Source organism: Papilio xuthus, unplaced genomic scaffold, assembly GCF_000836235.2.
Source record: "Papilio xuthus unplaced genomic scaffold, Pxut_1.1 DF828780.1, whole genome shotgun sequence".
Lineage (NCBI taxonomy): Eukaryota > Metazoa > Arthropoda > Insecta > Lepidoptera > Papilionidae > Papilio > Papilio xuthus.
The window spans coordinates 1622948-1637961 of record NW_013529869.1 but is presented as its reverse complement, the minus strand read 5'-3'; positions in this window follow the sequence as shown (position 1 = coordinate 1637961).

Here is a 15014-nt window from a genome sequence, read left to right as displayed (position 1 = left end):
GATGAAAATAACTTTTTACCACACTCAAAGTCACACTTAGGTACTACTTTAGTAACAAATTACAATAACTTCTTTTAAATTATTTTTTAATAATCGCTATATTTTTTTAAAGCTCGCTTCTCTATCTTTGCATATAATTTTATACCACATTAAATATTTAGAAAACATTATTCAGCATGTCTTTAAATATGTTTCAAGAAAAAATATAAATAATATTATTCCTTTAGACTTATATTTACATTGACAATAGATCATATATTACTCGGTGCGGGCGTATGCGTTGAAATGTGACCTCCTTTGTCTAACAGAAAGGCCCGGAGGCAACGGTTGGCAATTCTATTGAAACAGTACGTTTCAATTAATGGAATTAGTAATTAACGTACAGGTATCGTAATAAACTAACAGATATAATCTATTGTTTCACACAATTAGCTGTTTTCTGACTAGGATAGATGTAACTTTTGAAAGACATTTTCAGAAGATGAGTAAATGATACGTAAAATTTCGCAAATACAATTCAATAGTTTAGATAGATGGATGTTTGTTGCAAGATATTTCCAGATTGACTACATGGATCTCGCCGAAATTTGGCATAGATGTAAAACATAGTCTGGAAGACCACATAAGGCTAGTAATTAACTTCTTTTTTAAATCCGGACGTACGGAGTCGCGGGCGACAGCTAGTGAGCACATAATTTAATGAAACTAACGTGTAGTAATGTGATGTTATTTAGGTGATTATTTCTTATTATAGAGACTCTGTCCGCGATTAATTAAAAACGAAAAACTTAATAAGTAGCCTATGTGTTTTTAGAGAATATTTTCATCTGTGCCAAATTTCATCGATAGCCGTTTAACCATTTTGGAGACATCTTCTAACTAACATCGCATCTTTCGCATTTTCAATATCAGTAAGATAAGATAAGTAAGAGGTTCAATAATTCATTTATATCAAATTAATATTAAGTATTATTTGAAATGTTGCTGTTTCAAAGGATACATTGTTTACAGTTGCTCATTTTACTTAAACGTAACGAGATAAGTTCCACAACGCTACAGAGAAGCAGCGGTAGCGCGGTTTACGATCGCTATCATCAAACTTTTAGCAACCGTAACTTATTTTGTAGCGCTTTATTTTCCTTACAATATTTTGGTTTAGAATATTTTGTTACACTGTCATTTTATATTTGAATAAAAGTCAAGTATTTTAAATAAAAAATATACAGCAAGGAACAAGTCTATCCTTATAAAAAAATAGTTCTTTTCATGTTTATAACATATATCAAGTAGTTCCATTTAATATTTTAAAGTCTCAAGAGATTCATATAAGCTGTGAAACAAGGAAGGACAGCATAACTCCTAAAGTAGTCAATGAATATTAAACTAATAGCCAACTTCGATTAAACTTAATTTTTAACATAACTCTTATACTCTAATTCACTTATATTTATATATTACATATTGTTTTCTCTATAATTTTCTTTAAAAAAAAATTATTGTATTACTAAACCATGTTTGTGTGTTGATAAACATGTCTCACTGCAATCAAAACGGTTACACAAATCATGTGGATCAAGGCAAATAAAAAGTGCTAAACAATGCATATAAGTAAAATTGATAATAATTTGTGTGTACTCTTTTAGCTGTGTGTGCTTTTCTGTTCAAAGGAGTCTTACTTAAATAATATTCATGGTATGACCGTTTTATCATAAATCTACTAATAATACCCCGGTAGTCATTATCCACTTTTCCCACACAAGAATCTTATTCTTCCTTTAAAATAATCAATTCCGTAATAACGGTTCGAATATCGATGAATATCTTCAATAAACATTTTCCCAAATTTTAATGAACTTCGATTTAAGTTCTGTACAAACTCCGATAAATTTTGTTTACTTTCCGTTACATCTTAAAACCTTTGAAAGGGCATTTCGTTCCTTAAGAATTCAGTAATGTTAACTTTCGTAATAAAACTCCGAAGCAGATTTAATGTAATGAACTAATTCTATATATATAAAAATCAATTGCTGTTCGTTAGTCTCGCTACAACTCGAGAACGGCTGAACGGATTTATCTTATCTTGGTATTGAAATGTTCGTGGAGGTCTAGATTTAAAAGGTAAGAGAAATTCTCTCGCTTCTTGCTGAAAATAAAAACTGAATGGATCTCGCCGTAACTTGGCTGAGATGTAGAACACATAGGCTAATAATAATGTTTATTTTAATTACGCGCGGACGAAGTCGCCGGCGATAACTAGTGAGCAAAATATAAAAAACAAGGTAAGTGTATAAACTCTGAAATTAATAAGATTTTATACCGTCAGCAAAATCTTATTAATTTCAGAGTTATGTACTTATTAAGAGTTATGGACTTATTAAGAGAAAGGTAAATTAAGAACCATAAAATGACCCTAAGTGCAGCAGATAGAATTTATGATTAACGTACCCAGTAGGAACCAAAAAACAGTATAAGCACAAAACAGTGTAGTTAAAAAAAAAAGAATGGAGAAGAAAAGTCTAAATATCAGTATCTTAAATTCTAATTTAAAACACATCGGTTAAGAAATTCATCATCATCAGGTCACTATACGACCACACCGAGGGGCTCGGAGCCTACCCTAAGTAAACGGTGATTAGGCCTTAGTCAACCAAGCTGGCCAAGTGCGGGTTGGTTGACTTTACACATATCTTTGAATTTCTTCTCAGATATGTGCAGATTGCATCATGATGTTTTCCTTCACCATGAGAACGTCGGATAAAAGTACATACGTAAATCGGAAATAGAAAAACACATTGGTACAATGCGTGATTCGAATCCAGGACCTGCAGATGGCAATTCAAGTGCTTGACCCCTGAGCCACCGACTAAAGAAATTATTTAAAAAGTGTTTACATTTAAAAGAATTTCCTTTGAAAGTCTATTAATTATTTAGTGCTGGTGCATTTATGATACATAAAACGTTTATATGAAGGTATAACGCAGCCATATTTTACAGCTGTTTGCTTTATGTTACACTCAAAATAGTTTTAATTGTTTAACTGTTATTACAGATAAAGCACTAAATATTACATGTAAAATTTCCAAGATGTCATTGGAAATTTATGTAGGACAACTCCATTCGATCATCACATGACTAATGGACGATCTCTAAATAATCCATAAAATATTGCCATCTCTATTTTTCAAAATAATGTGAAAGAAGACAAAATGATATTTTACAATTTGTTTGTTTGTTAAATCACTTTGTCATCGTCATTATAGTCGCTTATAATATGATTCTGTTGAAGTGAAAACGGTAAAGTGTAAAAAATAGAGCCAAGAACAAAACAGTTGGGCATAGAAAATCTAAAATTCCTTCCTATCCCTTTAACATGGATCTCCGGAACGGCTGAACGGATCTTGATGAAATTTGGCACAGAAAAAATACATAGGCTAGTTATTAAGCCTTTTTAATTCCGCAAGGACGGATTTATGGGCGACAGATACATATATCTCCTACCTTATTGTATTTCAGTTCACCTTCATTACACTTTCGGACTGATCGTAAATATAAGCTTATAATCTGCGGTCGAAAATTAATAGGTTCTATAATACACTAATCTATTTATGGATACCAAATTCAATTATCGGGAAGTTATTTCAGTCCGCCATTAAATCCTCTTGCATTTGCAACACAGCAATAACGTTCGATACACATTCGCGAACGTTGTTTTTTTAACGCGATTTAATAATTAGTATTTTTTTTGATACATTAAAATTTATACGTTCGTTCGTTTGTTAATGTTTATTACAAAAATTTAGATATGTTTTGTTTTGTATTTTAATTTAAATTAGTTTAGAGATTTATTTGAACACTAATATCGCTAAAGGATGACGAGAATTTCTTGGAAACTTATAACTAATATACGTAATTAAAAACCCAGCCAAGCACAGCATAGCGAGACTTTAAAGAACGTTGTACCCGTATTATTAAATTAACAAGATAGCTTGTTTTAAATTATTTATTTTTATTAATAATGATAATTTCATATTATAATTACCACGTAGAAAGTTTTTTTTTTACATGAACAATGAAAAAGTTTTTATAATTTTTGGTCGTATTAAAGAGACTTTTCTTTAGATTATATGCATAACACATGAGTATATTTCTATTGATATAAATATAAATAAATGTTTTACCATGAAAAAATTACGATAAATGAAATTGAAAAAATTAAAGCCTGCGTAAAAGAAGTGTTGTTCTCCAAAACATCATAGTTCGGTTTTAACCCTTAATTCGATGGTGTCCAGTGTGACGAACAACTAATTAAAAATAATCTACTGAACTAGTTTAGAGAAAATTACGTAAGTATGACTTTACTAAAAAAAAATAGTTTTTTTCTTACAAAAAATTTCGTCGAATTAAGCGTTAAAAGAGACAGATTTGAATGGAAAAGTTCACTGCGCTACTGAGACCGTGATTTTATTTCGATGATATCGCAGTTTTCACATCTTTCTTTGATAAACAAATATTTCACTGTTGAAATCTTATATATAAAATTCTCGTGTCACAATTTTCGTTCCTATACTCCTCCGAAACGGCTTGACCGATTCTCATGAAATTTTTTGAGCATATTGTAGGTCTGAGAATCGGCCAACATATATTTTTAGTCCCGCGCGGACGGAGTCGCGGGCGACAGCTAGTGATAATATAAACAGAACTTGTTACAAAATCTCTATGTTATTACAACAATTTAAAGAGCTATCATTTATCATTTAGGCAAAATTAAATAAAAGTAATTTATTTTAATTGTTAAAAAATCTAATCACGTTAAATAATATGGGTACTTTAGTAGCTAAATTGAAAAATATTTTTCAGTAGCGTTCACAGAAAATCCTTTTAAAATTTAATTAAAATAATTTCGTGTTCTAGCTACGCACAGAAATCAACAAACATTTTTGTCATATTATGTACATGAAAAATAACTAAATCTTACTTCTTACTAATATTATAAATGCGAAACTTTAGATGGATGGATGGATGTTTGTTTGTGACATTTGGCACACATGTAGAAAATAATCTGAAAGAATACATAGGCTGCTTATTTTGTTTTTTTTTTTTAATTCCGTGCGGACGTAGTCGCAGGCGGCAGTTAGTGTAAAAATAAATATCGTTGACCTGTTTGTGTTGCTCGAGTAAGCGGTACTTTTACAGTAGTCGCTTCAAGCTTTGATGTTAATTCGTTAATACGATGATTAAATAATCACGTTACAGACGTTCATTGAATTGTGTTAATTTTATTTAAAAATATACGAGATGAAATTTTTATTCCGGAATTTATTACGGATGTCTTTTATGTTCTTTATAATTCCTAGAAAAAAAAACTTTGCTCTTAAAACTAAATTCCTGCGAAAAAACTATAAGTCAAGAGCACTATTATGAAGTTGACAAAAAGAACTCAAAGTTTAAGTCAGAAAACATAACAAGCAAACAAAACTTTTTGTGAAAAATTGTTCGTTTAAATTTGTTTACTCGTGAACATAAATATTGAAGGTATTTTTTATTTTGTTCAATTTGTCGTATGTACGTGTTTCATCTGGTAATGGCGCGCCATTACGCAGATTACTGTTCCCGCTTCCCGACCGAAGCGGCACACATCTCAACTGTGTACACGATACCGGTGTAAAAAACACGTGTACATAAAAAAATATCAACCTAAAAAAAAATACAAACTTATAATTTTTTTTTAAACTTTTTAAAATCCATTAAATTATTCAAACTTTCGTGAGACATTATACTAAACTGATATATAAACACGGCTAAACACTCACGTATATACGTCCGGTGGCGGCACCGACTAGTTTCGAGCCCATCGGGGGCCCTTCATCAGGATGAGTGGCACTGGTATTATTTCGCGGACGCGGCCCGTCGCTCACTCATTTTTTTTTAAATCCATATTTGACCCTCGTAACTTTTGTACTTTTGAATTTTATTAATAAAATAATTGGGTAAAAGAATTGGTCTTTTAAGTCGTGTTATAACGTTATTTATAAAATAAACGGTGGGCTGTTACTCCGCACGTTTGTCTCTGGTTCCCAAGAGAAATATTTTTACGAAACGTATGTAATTTGAAACGTCACTAAATTCTGATATTTTTGACACAGAGCATATTTCAAGGATGAATAATTAAAAAATGAATGTTATGGGTATGTTATATAGTTTATGGACTGAATTTCGAGTCCCGACTTTTAGGCATAAGCAACAGAACAAATGCAATAAATAACAGACTAGGTATGTTAATCGTGGTAACCTCAAAGGAGCAGCGGGTTTATAGATAATTTTTAGGACACAATTTTTTAATTTCTAGAAGGACGGTTATTTTTTTATTTGCACTAGAACTCGTTATTATTCAACTATAAAAAAATATGCGCTGATTGAAACATTGATTCTGGAGTAATAATGTATCCTTTAGTTTCTGTTGAATCTTTACTTCAATTTTTTTTTAAATATTAGCAGATTTTTAGTAAATTCACTAAAATTTATTTTATCATTCCAATTAAGCTCTAGGCTTGTGCTAGGATATGGTTTACGACAATAGTCGAATAGAGGGATTCGAACCCCCGACCTCGTGATCGTAAATCCGTACCCTTAACCATTAGGATATTGACACTTAAATTTGATTAAGTTTCGAAGATCAACAGCAGAGTTGACAATATACCAACGCAACGGATTAATATTACGGCTCTATTCGATCTTTAAATGCATACCAGGCCAAGCTTCTTTATTTAACTTTATGTAAATACTCTTTCTGCAAGTAAAATTCAAGTCATAAATCTCGAGCAACACTTATTAAAAAGCAAATGGCACGTCGTTATGTGGAGCGTGCGCCGCGCACTCTCGCCAGATGTAAAATGCAATATAACACAAGCGACGAGCTTAGCTTTAACTTTTAAAATTATTGCTTTATTTAATCTCTGTCACAAAGAAAGAAGTCTCTTTAAAACTTGTATATGTAGGTTGTTAGTCATCATCACCTCACTATAAGTTCCCACCGAGGGGCTCGGAGTCTACCCTAAGTTAATGGTGATTAGGCCATAGTCAACCACCCTGGCAAAGTGCGGGTTGGTTGACATCACACCTATCTTTGAATTTCTTCTCAGATATGTGCAGGTTGCATCACGATGTTTTCCTTCACCGTAAAAACGTCGGATAAATGTACATATTATATGTAAATCGGAAATCGAAAAACACATTGGTACATGGCGGGATTCGAACCAAGGACCTGTAGATTGAAAGTCAAGTGCTTGACCCCTGAGCTACCGACGCTCTACGTAGGTTGTTACTGTGTCAAAAATTAAAAAACAACTCGGGAACTAAGCTAGTTTTAGGTTCTAAAAGTAGTCTAAGCATGTCATAAAAGTACGTTCTCGTGTCAGTTGACAAAAACTTTAAACATGACAGTATAAACCCATCGTTTCCACTAAGCGATACGTCAGTAATAATGCGATTATTAAGTTTCGTTGTTGAGGACCACTACATTCCTTAAAGGCAATTTGAAATACCTCAGTGTGGTCCACTGGGGAAGTATCGAGGCAATTTCAGTAGTCCCAGACCTAAAACGCCTTCAAGCGATGTTACTCCTGTCAATAATAAAATAGGCGTTTTTTTGTATTATAAAATATTTCCATCACCGTTTATTACGAAAAATTAACTCTTGCAAAGTTTTATCGTTAATTGATTTTAAAAAGTTGAAAATTACTTGAGCTGTTAAGGTAATTAGTGACTTCGACAGAATTTTCAGTTAAATTGTATTTATGAATAACTTAGTTATAGAAATACAATTTAGAAGTTACGAACTTAATTTCTATCAGCTACTACGACTAAGTAATTTACGATGCTTCAAGTTTCAAACTTATTAGGGCGATTTGTGGTTAAAACTTTCACAGTACCTATGTATAAATCAATTAGTACTAATTAAGTAAAAAAAACTAATCTTACTAACCTTTTATGTTGATGATTAACCTTTTTTTATTGCCACAATAATGTAACAATAAAAAAAGTCCGACTGTAGATATGTTTTCAAATATTATTTACGTGAAATAAAATACACAACAATACTTACAGAAGTAAATTGTAAACCTGATAAATATAGGTCAAATAAGTATTGTTTTTAAATATTAAATATGTACATATTTCAAATGTAAAAGCAATATTGTGGCATCGTAACAATTTTGAATAGGAAATGAACGAACTGGATACTCAGAATAGCTAGTAATGTCATTTCATATGAATTTCACAGTGTGTTTGAATGTAAAATTCACTTGAAATCTTCAGTTCAAATTTACATTTAGTTAATCTGCAGCTTACCGAGCTCCACTAGGCTGCATTTTTTCCAACCCAATTAATCTCTTTAATTCATTGCTGTAGTTCAAATTTTTGTTTTTTAACAATCCTATTTTTTTTTCAAATATATTTCTACTGATGTAACCAGGAAACCCACTCAATTCTTCTAATTAATTATTGGATCACTGACTTCCGAATGACACAAATATTCTAATCCCAATCCACCGAAACGTTGTAAGCAATAAACAAACATATTGTACGATCGCTGATTTTGAAATAGGCCATGGAAGCCATAAATTATATGCTTTGTGGTGTTTTGCAGCCAGTAAACATTTGACAATAGAGTAAGCTCAATTTTTGATGCAAGTGGCATAGATTAATGAAAAGCTATTGTAGCGGACAACAGCTAATAAAGCTCCAAAATAAGTTGCTTAAAACCTCATTTGTATACTTTGACTTCCGAACTTCTTTTTTTTTTCAAACGTGCAAGTTTTACGAGCAACGTGCCTTATTTTTTTTATAAATCTTAATTAAATTATAATAGTATTCGGCAATTCTATTTCTATTCCAGGCACTACGGTCTAATAAAAATATCGCTGTTGAATTTTCGATAAGCATATTAATTGTCTCCAGAATGTTTTTAGATTCAAAAACAATTTGTTTAATTAATACCAAACCGATATTGAGCTTAACAGAATAATTGCCAAAATGTAATTATTCTCATCTTTTAATTAAATTAATTTATTGATCGAAGTTTCTGCGGGTTTGATACGTTCCGGTTTGAGTTAGAACACTCGTTAATTAAAAGTTTCTACGCGGTCGTAGCTCCCACCATTAATAAGTTTACATATAAATGTGTATCTATTGAGTATGGATGGATTTATGGATTTTTGTTACCACATAAAACGACTCCATTTAGCCGTCTAAATATAATATAAAGAACAAAGATTACAGTTTGGAATAACGCATAGACTGCCTCGATTTTTTTTAATTCCAAGCAGTAGTAGTCGATATTTTTTATAGTAATAAAGAATATAAAATTGCATATTAACGTAATTTAGTTTAGCATATTATAAAACCAAATTACTTTTCCAATACGTGTTGTAATAAAGTGAGGCAAGTAGTGCAAGAGAGTTTTCGCGGTACAGCGACGGCAAATTGGATCTCACGCCTCACCGAGATCAACACGTATGTACACGAACAACTTTAACACTATAGATACATATGATTGTGTTTCATTAAAAACGTGGTTATTATTACGTACGGTAAAATAACCACTATGTAATGCACATGTAATATCTTGGAAAAAAATCACTGAAATTTTTTTTCCAACATATAACAACCTAACCAACCAAAAAGATATAACAAGAAAAAAGTATTTCCCTCAAAAATTTAAAAAATATCTCAGATTTTATGTAAGAAAATGAATCATTACTTCTTTCGATGTCTCAGTATAAAACAGTAGTTAAAACAAGCTATATTTATGTGTCACGACATGATTTCGTGTCATGTCACAGACATACGTTTCACGAGCATTCAAAAAATTTTTTGTTAAAAATTTTTTTTTTCACCGCCGACAAAAGTACGATATTCGATAGTATGATTGATTGGTATTCTGAATACAGGTCATGCATTTTAAAATTCCAACCGTACGCCAAATACGCCAAAAAAATGTATGCAGTTTTCAAATCGCATATTTTATTTATATTCTTTAAAAAAAATTAGACTCTTGTACTATATGAGTTCGGTCGTATAATTATAGTGAAAAATATTTGTTGACGTGATGAAAACCTTAAGAAACTTGTTTAAAAAATGCTTACTATAATTTCTACAAGTACCGATGCTGTTGATATTTTCACGTTTCTTATTTCATTGGTCAAAATATATTAAGATTTTCATTGCTCTATCATTTATATATACCCAAGAACAACTTTGAACACAGGCATATTTAGGGGCAGTACGAAAAAGACATTTGTCCGTTTATTAAAAAAGTTTACTGTGCGAAGTACAAAAATATTTATTGTTTTTGTTTCGATACAGACGGAAAAAACAAAAGTTATATCCGTATGGTTCATTGAATAACCGTGACTTTCTGACGCTAAAATCTTTGTTTAAAAATACAGATCGTCATCCCTGGCTTTATTTTTGACACAAACAGAGATGACAATACATTCTCAACGGGGATTTTTGTCTCAAAAACTCAGAAGTTTATTGAAAGAATATACTTTTTTATACAAGTAATTAACATTTAAAAAATATAATTTTATATCAGATATATTCCTCAACATGTAAGCACAAAGAAATAAACGTAAGACTTGATATAAAATACTCTTAAATAACAAAGCAAACCTTACTTCTATCTTTACCTTTTACCACAATAACAATGACACCTCTTTGTTTATTTTCCGTTTTCTATCCCCGAATACTTCAACACTATTCTTTAGTATAAGAAGTACCGCAAAAGCAATAAAACATCTCAAGATACTGCGAACATTGAGTACTTTTGCTCGTTGTGAGCTAAACAGGGCGGAGTTGTGAACGTAATATTGAACTTTATTACAAACTGATTCGTTTCGTCTCGACGCTATATAGATAATATAAAAAGATAACGGATAAACACATCTTCGTAACTTGCTATAATAACTGAGGGCAACAAACTTTAGAACATAATTCTCTAAGGTTCATAACAAGTAATCTGTGGATTTGAATTTGTACTAAATTTCAGCAAGTATTATACAATTCATACTTTATGACAGCTTGTGGTTAATATGTATTCATAGATTGGTTCGTAGGCAGGCCCACTACCGGTGAGGAATGTGCGCCCACTAATGTAACCTCCCCACATCCTTTGTGCGATTTGAAATACCAAACCGCCATAAAGTTTGGATGGCATAATAAAGCTTAAAGATTCGATATTTTCACAGTGCACTCTTAATAAAACACAGGAGACAAAAATAAATATTAATGTAAATGAAAAGAAAAGAAATTAAAAAAAATTATACAGCGTCGTGATCGTAAGACCGTCTGGAATATAACATTCAACATCTAATGGTTACAGGTGCAACTTAAAAACCACTTGTATAATAATTTTATCCCTTCCAACTGCAGACAGGAGTTTATTTTATATTTCAAAGTAATGTTACAAAAGGGCGTTAACCTTTTGTTAAATGAGACGTCAAATTTTTTGTTAAAGTTCAAATAAAAACTTGATAGTTTTTATTTGACCGTTGTTGGTTACTACAATGAATCAATTGCTTGGTTTTCGCTATCTTAAAATCATTAAGAATGACTTAATTTAATTAATAAATGATTAAAAATGCTAAGTAAATAAACAGTAAGCAATAGCAAAAAGTATAAACAAGTAATAAAAGATTACGATCTAGTTTGCCAGACGCGGTAGCGTTATTTCGCAGACGTGACAACCAACTTTGATACCCATTTCAAAGTTAAAATAACTTTTATATTACAACTAGGAAAAATGTCGCGGCTATACTTAAATATTTTTAATCTCAAAATCTAACTTTCCAAATCAAATTCAGTAGATAAGTTGATAAGTAAGGTTCGAATTTGATTTTCTAAAGGTTGAAATTTTAAACATAATTATAAAATACTGCAATTAGAAAGGATAATTGCGTTGGTAAATATCTTAATACAAACATCCAAATTCGTTGACTTCAATTTTTGGTACAGACAACCCCTAGGGATTCGAAATAATTACCTTAAGCCGGTAATTTGCGTCCGAGGCTCTGAGTCACGCGAAAATCACAACGATATCGTAGTCATTTTAATTTGTATCTTAAATTGCCCTGCTAATTATATTATCCCCAATGCGTCACTTTTTCGAATGCGAATATTAAAAGTGATATTTTTCCATCCCGTTACTAACTTATACCATTGTCCTATGACTATGTTCTTATTAAACAACATAACATATCAAATAATTAGATTATATTCAAAAGTTCTTTCAATCAATAAACACCATTTAAATGAAAAATGATTTCTTAATATAATAAAATAAAAACGTTCTTATGGTGAAGAATACATCGTGATGAAACCTGCACAAATCTGCTAAGATGCAAAGATATGTGTAAAGTCAACCAACCCGTATTAAGCCATCGAGGTTGACAATGGCCTTATCACCCCTAACTTGGGATAGGCTCCGAGCCCCTTGGTGAAGACGTATGACGCTGATGATGATGAATAAAATAAAATAACATTAATTAAACACATTTCTTTTAAAATTAACCTTATCTGTATTCGTTTGGAGAACAAATATTTCGGCTGTATACTTTTAGTGTCTCATTTGCTAGGACCGTCTGTGAGAAAATCCAATGAATGGGACATTAAAGAAACTTTTTGGGTCAACGCGTATTGAGGTTTGTACTATAAATTTAAGTAAAATATTTCAAAGTCGAATGAATATTTATAGAGACTATTCATCATGTTATAACTTCGCCGGAGTGTATTAAAAAGCAATAACGAGGAAACCCTTTTAGAGATGTTACGTCTAAAAGTCTTTATTCAGATAAGTTTATAAATCAGACAGTTTTTAACAGTGGTAGAGCCCGCTTTAACATCTTCGCACGAATCGGCCCGGCTCGCCCGGTGAAATAACACGACCACACAGAAGACAGGCGTCAAGTGGAAGCAATTCCGCGTTTCGTCTGATGAGTGTGCGTCCCGGAGGCCTAATTTAGTCCTCTTTCCCTTCCTACCCTATTTCTCATAAGGGATGGGAAGTGGAAGTGGACTTTCCGGATGGAAGGGGAAATATTTTCTTTCTGTGCATCCTCTCCTCCGTCGATTAAAGGAATTCAAGAGAATGTATGCTCTACCATTTTAGAACGATACGCGTGTTAATATGACGTGTTTTATATTAAATATCTTTAAGAATAATTTATTTTAACTTATATAATCCTTGTACTAAAACAATTTTAAAGCTAAAAGTAAAGCGTCGTTAAAATAAACAACGGAGGTTGCTTACAAAGACGTGGAAAACGGTGTCTACGGGGATTACGAGTAAGCGATTTTTCTACACAGCGTAAAGTATTTTCCTTGTCGTATATTTTTATTATACAACATAGAATATATTTGTCAAAGGTTCCTTAAAAGAAAAGTTCGATATAAATCTACTACATTATAAATGCGAATGTTTAGATGGATGGATGGATGTTTGTTAAAAGGTATCTCCGGTACCGCACAACGGATCTTGATGACATATGTGTTTTTAAAGTTTTTTTTTATTCCGCGCGGACGGAATCGCAGGTGACAGCTGGTCGCAAAATAAAATCAATGAGAAGTAAAAAAAAATTGTTAAGAAAATATATTAGAATTCATAAAACCTTTTTTCTTGAATAGAATTGGAAAAAATAGTTTATTAGTGATCAAGTCAAAGTGCACAAAAAAGCACACAATGACACCGATGAAGAAAATAAGATGAAGTTTGAAATTCCAAGTTCCTCCTAAACTCAGTATTCTTTGATACAGTATAAAATCTACTAAGCTTTAAAAATGCAAAATCTCTATCTATAGAAAATAGACCATTATCAACTACAACCTATTCAATTGAAATGAAATTGCTCGAGTCTCAACAAATAGGTTTCCGTCTGAGTAAATGCCAGGTTTTTTAAGAACTTTTTATTTATATTATAATAATATATTTTGTCTTATAACTTTGCAATTACAAAGATATTGTATGTGTTTAGCGTGTGATATATGAATACAATTTCATGAAATGAGTGAAGTTTGTTTGGTTAATTAATATTCATTTCGTATGCGAAACTAATTTTCCTACGAAATACGTTTCACGTTGGGGCGGCGACAACTTTATCTGTGAGATTTCACCCGCATCTGTACCGCGTTGTCATAACCATACGCGAGTCTTGATGAATGTTTATCGCGTACTCCTGATAATTTTTCATTGTAAATTAAACTAAAACTAAAATGGCAAGAGGAGTTAACGCTTTTATAGAAAATTAAACTCTCAACTAAGTTGCAAATCGTTCGAAGTAGTATACAATTTCTCATGTGTGCGTGTTCCCTACACGATGGGTTCGAGTCAGGCATAATATTGTAACATTTAGAGTAGCATTTACCGACCTGTTCACCGCCTGCAGATGCCTGGTCTCTTGGTGTTAGTCTTGTCAAATAATTTACTTTTATGCAGTCTAAAGGCGCCAGCAACGTTATAGATGCGTCGTTATCAGACAGTAACAGTAACATGACATCTATATATATAAAAGAAAGTCGTGTTAGTTACACTATTTATAGCTCAAGAACTGCTTTACTAATATGGGTGAAAATTGGTGAGCTTAGAGCCAGATGACGGACATAGGATAATATTTATTCTTTTTTTTTAATTTTTTTTTCGAATTTATGCCTTGAAGAGCTGCTTCTTATTTAACTTACTATTATTATATATGCGAATGTTTAGATGGATGTGATGTGGATGGAAGGATGGGTGTTTGAAGATATCTCTAGAACGGCTAAACGGATTTCGATTAAATTTGGCATACGTATAGAACATAGTCTGAAAGTACGCATAGGCTACACTAATATTTTTTTTATATATGCACGCGGACGGAGTCGCGGGCGACAGCTAGTATTTAATAAACGATGTAATGTAATGTAGTTGATTGATAATTTAATTTTAAAAATAAATATTTTTAAATGTCAACAACAGAGTGACCATA